Genomic DNA, 8,983 nt, shown 5'->3' with positions numbered 1-8,983 from the left:
ACAGAGCCAATCCAAAGCCAGAAGCCACAAGCTTCTTCTGCATCTCCCATGGGGTTACAAGGTCCCAAAGCTTTGGGCCATCTCTAGGCCATAAGCAGGGAGCTGTATCAGAAATGCAGTATCTAGGACATGAACTGGTGCTCATATGTGATCCTGGCACTTTAAGGGGAAGGATTAGTCAATTGAGCCACTGCACTGGGCCTCCCAACTAGTATTACTAACCATGTAATCAGTTATAGCTGGGATAGAGGTCAAGCATGGACTCCCCGTTTTGTTTTGTTTTATTTTAATCTATGTATCTTTATTGGAAAGGCAGTTACACAAGGAAAAGGAAAGAGAGACCTTCAGTTCATTGGTTCACTCCCCAAATGGCCACAACACCCAAAGCTGGACCAATCTAACACCAGGAACCAGAAACTTCTTCTGAGTCTTCCATGTGGATGCAGGGTTCCAAGCATTTGGGCCATCATCTACTACTACATTCCTAGGTCCTAAGCAGGGAGTTGATTAGAATAGAGCAGCTGGGGCTTGAATCAGTGCCTGTATAGGATACCAGCGCCACAGGCGGTGACTTAGCTTGCTATGACACTGTACTAGCCCTGAACTCCATTTTGTTATTCAATCCTATACAGCGTTATTACCTACTGAGGATAATTTGATGAAAAAAGATACTTAACATGTGAGGGACAGATAGAGGGAATGGTCTGAGAAAAAAATCCCATGTCCATGAGGAGCGAGGGAGAGCTCCCTCTGTTTAGCAGGCCCCTTTATGGGGTGTAGGGTGGTACCCCAACTTAATATTCAAATGAAGTTGAGTCTGTGTGTGGTTTATGTCCTGCGACATTTTGTGTTATGTCCACATGGAACTCAACATGCATAGGGTTACAGTGCTGGAGGATACTCTGGCACATCATGAGAAATTGAGTCTGCTAGATTGGCACATACAGCAGGAAAGGTTGGCATTCAGGACTAGAGACAGAAACTGCAGAAAAATTTTCAGCTCTTTTATTCACAGACTGCTTGCCAGTCTCCACACCTGTAGCCTCACCTCGCTTTATCTTCCCAGCTACACCTAGAGCTACAGCTGTGGCACCCCTGACCTGCGCCTTATCCCTTCAGCTGCACTAAACCACCCTCCCATTCTTGTTGCCTTCTTCTGGCAAGCTCTGTTGGGAAACACAGGTGACATTTTCATTCTGGGGGAGAGAAAGCAGCAGAAATGTCCTACTGTGGGTATGTACAGAACTTCTGCTTAGGGTTGGGACTATGAGAGTCAAGGGGCTTATCGTCTGCCCTTGTGCCTAGAAATACCCAGCTCAGTTCCAGACCAAGAGGCTCTGCTGCTGTATTGTGGGCCGAGTAATGTTAACAAAGCACTCAGACTATGCTGTGTACTGATGACTCAGGAATCCCACACGATCCCACGCCCGTGCTAGTCACCATTTCCAGAAACTAAAATAGACTTCTGGTATTAAGAGACAGCAGGCCTTTAGGTCTGCTCACAAACAATAAGCCCAGTCCTAAGAACTGGCATGCCAGACAATACAAAGGAACGGTACACAGTCATTAAAGGTGGCAATCATGTGCACTATGTGGGTGGGAATGAGAATGTGAAATAATGTTACGTGAAGCTGACAGACTTGGAAAGAGCAGGTATACCTGCTGATCACTACTGGGTGAAGCACACATTGGAGGGAGCACTGCTAGATATCTTAGAAGGATGAAGAACCACACAATGCTTTAGATCCTGTGTACTTTCCCTTCAATGTGATTTTAATAATACATTTTTTTTAAAAAAAATTGTTATGGTACTCATACTAGGTGACAGAAACACCTGTCTTTTAGCTGTCACAGTAGGAAACTGACAGATGACTGGATACCAGGGCCAGAGATCTGAATGCTAAGGAGGCTGTGGCTTTCACTTGGGCCGGGCATCTTACATTGAAGGCATCCTACTAGAACCCAATTTCTAGATTTAATGCCACAGTGAGAAATTCCTTCCAAATCCCATGGTGGTCAAATAACATTAACACGGCAGTTTAAGAGAATAGACCTGAACAGGCTATGTGGATTTTATTTGATTGCTTTAAACTCGGCTTGGCTCACTTACACTGAAAGAAAGACACTGCTTTGTGGATAGGTTGCTAGAAGTAACTTATTTGCAAAAGAATCACAATACATGCTATTCCTCTTGTCGTGCTGTCATGGGTACAACACACAGTCAAATCTATTTACATATCTGGGTACCTGGCTAAGGTAAGTAAAGTTCCCACTCTGGAGCCCTGGCCTCAACTTGTTTCTTTCTTTCCTTTTTCTTTCTTTTCTTTCTCTCTCTCTCTTCCTTCCTTCCTTTCTTCTGTCCTTCCTTCCTTCCTTCCTTCTTTCCTTCCTTCCTCTGTCTGTCTTTGTCTCTTTCTCTCTTGCTCCTTCTTTTAAGATTTATTTATTTGGGGCTCAGCATGGTAGCCTCATGGCTATAAAGTCTTCACCTTGCACGTGCTGGGATCCCAAATGGGCGCTGGTTCGTGACCTGACTGTTCCACTTCCATTCCAAACTCCTTGCTGTGGCCTGGGAAAGTACACAAAGATGGCCCAAAGCCTTGGGACCCTGCACCTGTGTGGCAGACCTGGAAGAAGCTCCTGGCTCTTGGCTTCAAGTCGGTTCAGCTCCGGTCATTGCAGCCATTTGAGAAGTGAACCAGCAAATGGAAGATCATTCTGTCTCTCCTTCTTCCTATAAACCTGCCTTTCCAATAAAGAAAAATAAATCTTTTTTTTAATTTTTATTTTATTTTATTTTATTTATTTGAAAGGCATGGAGAGGGAGAGAGAGAATCTTCCATGTGCTGGTTCATTTTCCAAATGCTACATCAGTCAATGAGCTGAGCCAGTCCAAAGTCAGTAACCAGGAGCTTCTTCTGTGTCTTCCACACAGGCCCAGGGTCCCAAAGATTTGGGCCATCCTCTGCTGCTTTCCCAGACCATTTGCCAGGAGCTGGATGGGAAGTGGAGCAGACAGAACTTGAACCAGTACCAATATGGAACTCTAGTAACACAGGCTTCACCCACAACACAACAGCACTGGCTCCAACATGGTTTTCCTAGAATTAGCTTTTATTCAGTCTGCTTAGTTTCAAGAGGACTATATTTAATATTTTTTATTTAAATAAATAAACAAATAAATAGGGTGCCAGCACTGTGGCGCAAAAGGTTAAACCATGATCTGCAGTGCAGGGCATCCAGTATGAGTGCCAGTTCCAGTCTCAACTGCTACACTTCCAATCCAGTTCCCTGTAAAAGACCTGGGAAAACAGCAGAAGACATCTCAAGTCTCTGGACCCTGGGACCTACACGGAAGACAAAAAAGACAATCCTGGCTCCTGGCTTCTGGCTTCAACCTGGCCCAATCCCAGTCATTCTGGCTATTTGGGGAGTAGATCACCAAATCTAAGTTTTTTCCATCCCTCCCTTTAATTCTGCCTTTCAAATGAACAAATCTTTTGGAATAAATAGGGGCTAGGTCCAGCACAAAGGTTCAATTGGCTAATCTTCCATGCTAAAAGCACTGGGATCCCATATGGGCACTGGTTCATGTCCCAGATACTGCACTTCCCATCCAACTCCTTGCTTGTGGCCTGGAAAAGCAGAAGAGGACAACTCAAATCATTGAGACCCTACACCCATGTGGGAGACCTGGAAGAAGCTCCTGGCTCCTGGCTCCTGGCTTTGGATCAGCTCATCTCCGGCCATTGTGGCCATTTAAGGAGTAAATCAGTAGATGGGAATATATTTCTGTCTCTCATTCTCTCTAAAAATCTGACTTTCCAAAAAAATATAAGTGCAACTTTAATAAACAAGTAGAACCCCATGCTCTGTTGTACTAGGTTAAACTATTACTTGCAACACCAACATTCCATTTGGGCCCCTGGCTCCTGGCTTTGGTCTGGCCCAGTTCTAGCCATTGCAGCCATTTGGGGAGTGAACCATCAGAGTGAAGATTCTCTCTTTCCCCCTCTTTTTTTTTTTTGCCTTTCAAACCTTCACATTGGTGTGAAAGTAATACACATTCAGCAGAAACTGATCAGCATTTTGATCATTTCTTTGACTTGGTAGGCAGCAAGCATAATCATTCATGTGATCATGAGGACGAATAATGGAGACCCCACAGTGTGCTGTGTCTAGGATGTTTGCTAAGTGAAATGTATTAAAATACATTTTTAAAGTTTACTTTGATATTTGAAAAGCAGAGTGACATTAAGATCTTCTATTAGCTGATTCTCTCTCCAGATCACCATAAGTCAGGGGCCAGGAATTCCATCTGGGTTACCCACATGGGTTGTAGCATCCCAGGTAGCTGAGGTACCTTTCACTACTTAACCAGGTGCTTAGCAGGGAACTGGATTAGAAGTGGAGTAGCTGGGACTCCAAATGGGCACTCTGACATAGGATGATGAATTGTAGGTAGCATCTTAATCTGATGCACCAACAGCTTTGGCTTAGGATATTTTCGAGTCACCATTGATTTATCAGGACCCATCTCCAAGGTAAGCTGAGAACCTTCTGTGTCACTGTTATCCTTATTTTATGGGGACAAGGGTGGGAAACAGGTTTGGAGATGTCACATAGCACGTAAGCGATGGAGACAGGATCCAAGTTCAGATGAGTCTGGTCCCAAAGCTGCTCCTCTTGGTCAGTATATGATATTGCTTTCCTGAGCAGTTATCAGATGTCAGACACTTCTAGTGACCAATATAGAGCCCTGAGTCTCTGAAATCTTACAGCCTAGTTGGAGGAGGAGACTGACAATTAAATGGCTCAGTATAATACAACTCTCTCTTCTCAGATTGTTCTTGGCTTGGTTACCAGTAAAGGCAATCAGCGAATGCAAATGATGCAATATCCGTACTTTGAAACATTTAAATTCCTTTGTTAGATACTCAGAGCCAAGGTCTCTGTCCTTTGTACAGCCTCATGATACCTGATGATCATGCATGGATGTCAGGTATTTATATGTTCCCTCATTGCATGGCTCTGGACCCGAGAGGGGCAATGCCACTCAATTTGGTCTTCTTAGAGGACAAGCAATGAAAAGCATAATCTGGAAATAGTGGAAGAGAAGCAGCTGATTGGAAACTTCCAAGTCTCAGGCAAAACAGTCACATGCTATCTCAGCTGTCCCTCTGCACTATCATTGCAGAGTTCCAGGGAGCCTCGTCTGCTTGCAACTGCACTCTATAGGCATGCCATTTTGAAATACATTCCTCAGAAAAATGAAAAGCATGACCCTGCCAAGTAATAAATTTGCAATGTGATTTTGAAGGTAAGGATTGGAAGATTTAAATCTCAGGAAATGACAATTATTTTCTTCTCCCATCCAGCCCTGGAACAATCAAAGAGTATCATCAAATACTCCAAGTCTGTGCTTGTCAATACCGCCTGCACACTGTGATCAACAACAACAAAAAATGCTCAAAATTGTCAGTGCCTGTGTCCTTATCCACAGACTGTCACTATTAAATTAGTCTGGGTGTAACCTGGGCTTTGGAATTTTAAAAAGATCCCTGGGGCATTTTAATGTGCAGATTAAGTCTGGAGCCATGAACCTAATGAGGATCACAACTCTGGCTACACTATAAAATCACCTGGGGGATCTTTTAAACATCCAGACACTTGGGCCACACCTCAGACCAATTAAATCAAAGGATCTGGGGTGGAGGAATAAGGCTCAAGCCCCAAGAATGAGGAGCACATTTAAAAAGTTTCTGGGATGACTGATATTGTGGCAGAGAAGCTGCCCACCTGCAGTGCTGACATCCCATATGGGCACCAGTTTGAGTCCCTGCTACTCCACTTTCAATCCAGAAGGTGGCTCAAGTCCCTGAACCCATGTGGGAGATTCAGAAAAAGCTCCTGGCTCCTGGGTGTTGGCTTCAGACCATTCCACATCCAGTCATAGTGGCCATTTGAGGAGTGAACCAGCAGGTGGCAGACCTCTCTCTGTGTGTCTCTCCCTCTATCTCTCTCTGTCTTCAAATAAATAAATATATATTTTTAAAGCACACTGTTCCTAGTGTGCACTTGAGATTGTGATAAGTGAAATTCTAAACCTGAGACAACCAATAGCATTGCCAAAATCTGCACTCATTGATTCTGTGACATGAGAAAATGCAAGATCTGGAAGACAGATTGGAAGGAGGTTGAGGTCAAACCCTTAAACCACTGTCCTGCTTTAATATCACTGGGGACAGACAGGAAACGGTCAGCTTGGACTCACATATACCTTACTATGTAGGTCACAAGGATTAGTTACTCCTCAATAAGGCATTGAAGATTTCTCTGCACAGCCCTCCTAAAACTGTTCTGCGCCTCAACTGTTGACATATGCCTTGTTAGAGTTACAAGCCATAACTTGTTAGAGTTATTTGGACTATCTTAAAATTCACCAAGTTCAGTAAAAATAATGCTTCAATACTATAAACTGCTGAACATAAAAATGAAAATAGACACGAGACAGCTGAATAGTACCCTATAGCCATTTTAAGGTGTATAGCAGCCAGTTCTGTATATAAACTAAAATTGAAATGTCAATGAAGTAGTCACAGGATGTGGTTAAGAACTTGCATTCTCTAACATATTGGTCACTCAGTACCATGTCAATTAACTCCATAGTGTTGTAAATTGTTGTGGATGTTATGTTGTGGCTTTTAATTGATCAGGATGATATTTGGCCAGCTCTGCTTTCAGACCAGAGATGTTCCCCCAAAAAACTGTTGAATTTATCTGGACAATAAGATAATGGACCCTATGCATGGTACATGCTTGCAATGAAGGAATCATAACTGGATTTGAACTGTAATACTGCAACAAGGTGGAAGAACTCACCTTGGGGGGAGGGCATGGGGAGCGGTTGGAGGAATCCCAGAGCCTATGACACTGTGTCATAAAATGAAATGAAATGAAATAAATAAATAAATAAAATATCATTGGGGATAGTACCATGGTATTGTAGGCTAAGTCTCTGCCTGCAGCACTGGCATCCCTTACAGGTGCTGGTTTCATGACTCAGCTGCTCCAGTTTTCATTCAGCTCCCTGCTAACGACCTGAGAAATTAGTGGGAGACAGCTCAAGTCTTTGGGAGCTTGCACCTTTGTGGGAAACCTGCAGGAAGCTCCTGACCTCCAATTGGCTCAGCTCCAGCCATTGTGACCATCTGAGGAATGAACCAGCAGACGGAGGATCTGTCTCTTTTTCTCTCTGTAAATCTGCCTTTCCAATTAAAAAAAAGGAATTTTTTAAAAAAAAAAAAAGCTCATCTGTCCCTCCCATATATGAAGGCTAACTTCGTTAGGCTTACTGGTAAGTAATGCTGTCAAATACCTACTTTCTACCACACCCACCAAAATAACTGCAGGAGCAATGCAAAAAGAAGTGCTTTAAAGGATTGAAAAAAATTGCAAAGGGCTGAAAGCCAATGCTAAGAACATCTGAGAAGGTCTAGCTAAGAAAGAAACAGGAAAGCAAGCTATTAGGCTTCTGTGTTACCCCACTGGTTAGTGTTTATCTATAATTCAATGCATTTTTCCTCATCACGCCAACTCCCAGCCTTGGAGACAAAAATCCTAGACAGTAATTTTCATCCCTGGCTACTCTTCAGAGTCATCGGCGGAGCCTGAAATAGAATAATGATACTAGAGACACACCCGAAACAAATTAAATCAGAATCTCTGAGGGGGATGACGCCCATGAAACTGTTGGTACAAGTTCTTCAGGTGATTATAACTAACATGCAACCAGTTGTCCTGAATCAGTGGCTCACAAACTTTAAGTATACATTGGAATCACCTGGAGGGAGTATTAAACCACAGGTGGCCGGTCCTACCTGCAAGGTTTCTAATTCATGTAGCAGGGCGTCTGTAAACTTGGATTTCTAACAAACACCCAGATAATACCTGGCTCAGGGACCACACTGCTGCTTGCTGTTGCTGCAGGAACTATATTTTAGTAGAAAAAGCTTGACACAGGCTACTGGTTCTCAACTTTGGTCACACATCAGAATCACAAGCAGGGATTTAAAAATAACTGTGCCTGACTCTCCTTATAACTAATTAAATTGGAATGAATGGGGTCCAAGCATTTATAGTTTTAATTGCTCTCCAGATGATACTGATGTGCAATCAACTTTGCAATCCACAGTCACACTCTATTTTTTAAGTATCCTGGAAATCCAGTTACTTCAGTTACAAGCAGCCCTCCTGTCCCAACTCTAATCTCCACCGTTCTTTACTATTCAACAATATGACCAATTTAGGGTCACTAACTTGTCCCAGTTTGCCTGAGATTCTCCCAGATTTAGCACTGAAATGTTCCAAGTCCCAGGAAAATCAGGACAGTTGGTCACTCTATGAGTGTTGCAGAGGTCAGACTGAAATAGAGTCACAAAAGGTGTTTCTGCCAGTCAGCACTGAGATGCTGGCTTTTAAATACCATGCTTCATTAGAAGAAACCAGGGCTCACTAGGAAACATCTGATTCCAGGACTGAGGTAAAGAAAATGTGCAGTGAGGCTGGGATTCTTTACCAGCGTGTAACAAAAAGTTCAAAGACTAATGGAGTGCTATGCGAAAGACATGGGAACCAATCTGACTCACTGGCTGAACCGGAGAAAACTTGAGCATCTTCAAGAAAACAACTGAACAGAATGTAAAACACTGAATTCCAACAAGAAAAAAAAATAATGAATCCAGTTACATTTTTTAAAAAAAGGTATTTTGCCCCAACTGGAAATAACTATTATTTCAATTTCTTTCTCTGAAACTTTGGTATTAAGGAAAATGGAGGAGGCATTGTCTTGTGTTTCTACAGGAACTCTAGTTTACACCTAGTTCATAGATGAGGAAAAGCTCACCTTTACAAAAGAATGCCAACTAATAAACAATCAAATGACAGAATCAGGAGATCACCATTTTGTCATCCGTAATTAAAT

Source organism: Ochotona curzoniae, unplaced genomic scaffold (assembly GCF_017591425.1).
Source record: "Ochotona curzoniae isolate NIBS_2020 unplaced genomic scaffold, NIBS_Ocur_1.0 scaffold_1852, whole genome shotgun sequence".
Lineage (NCBI taxonomy): Eukaryota > Metazoa > Chordata > Mammalia > Lagomorpha > Ochotonidae > Ochotona > Ochotona curzoniae.
The sequence above is the reverse complement of the archived record's forward strand: the minus strand, read 5'-3'. Positions refer to the sequence as shown.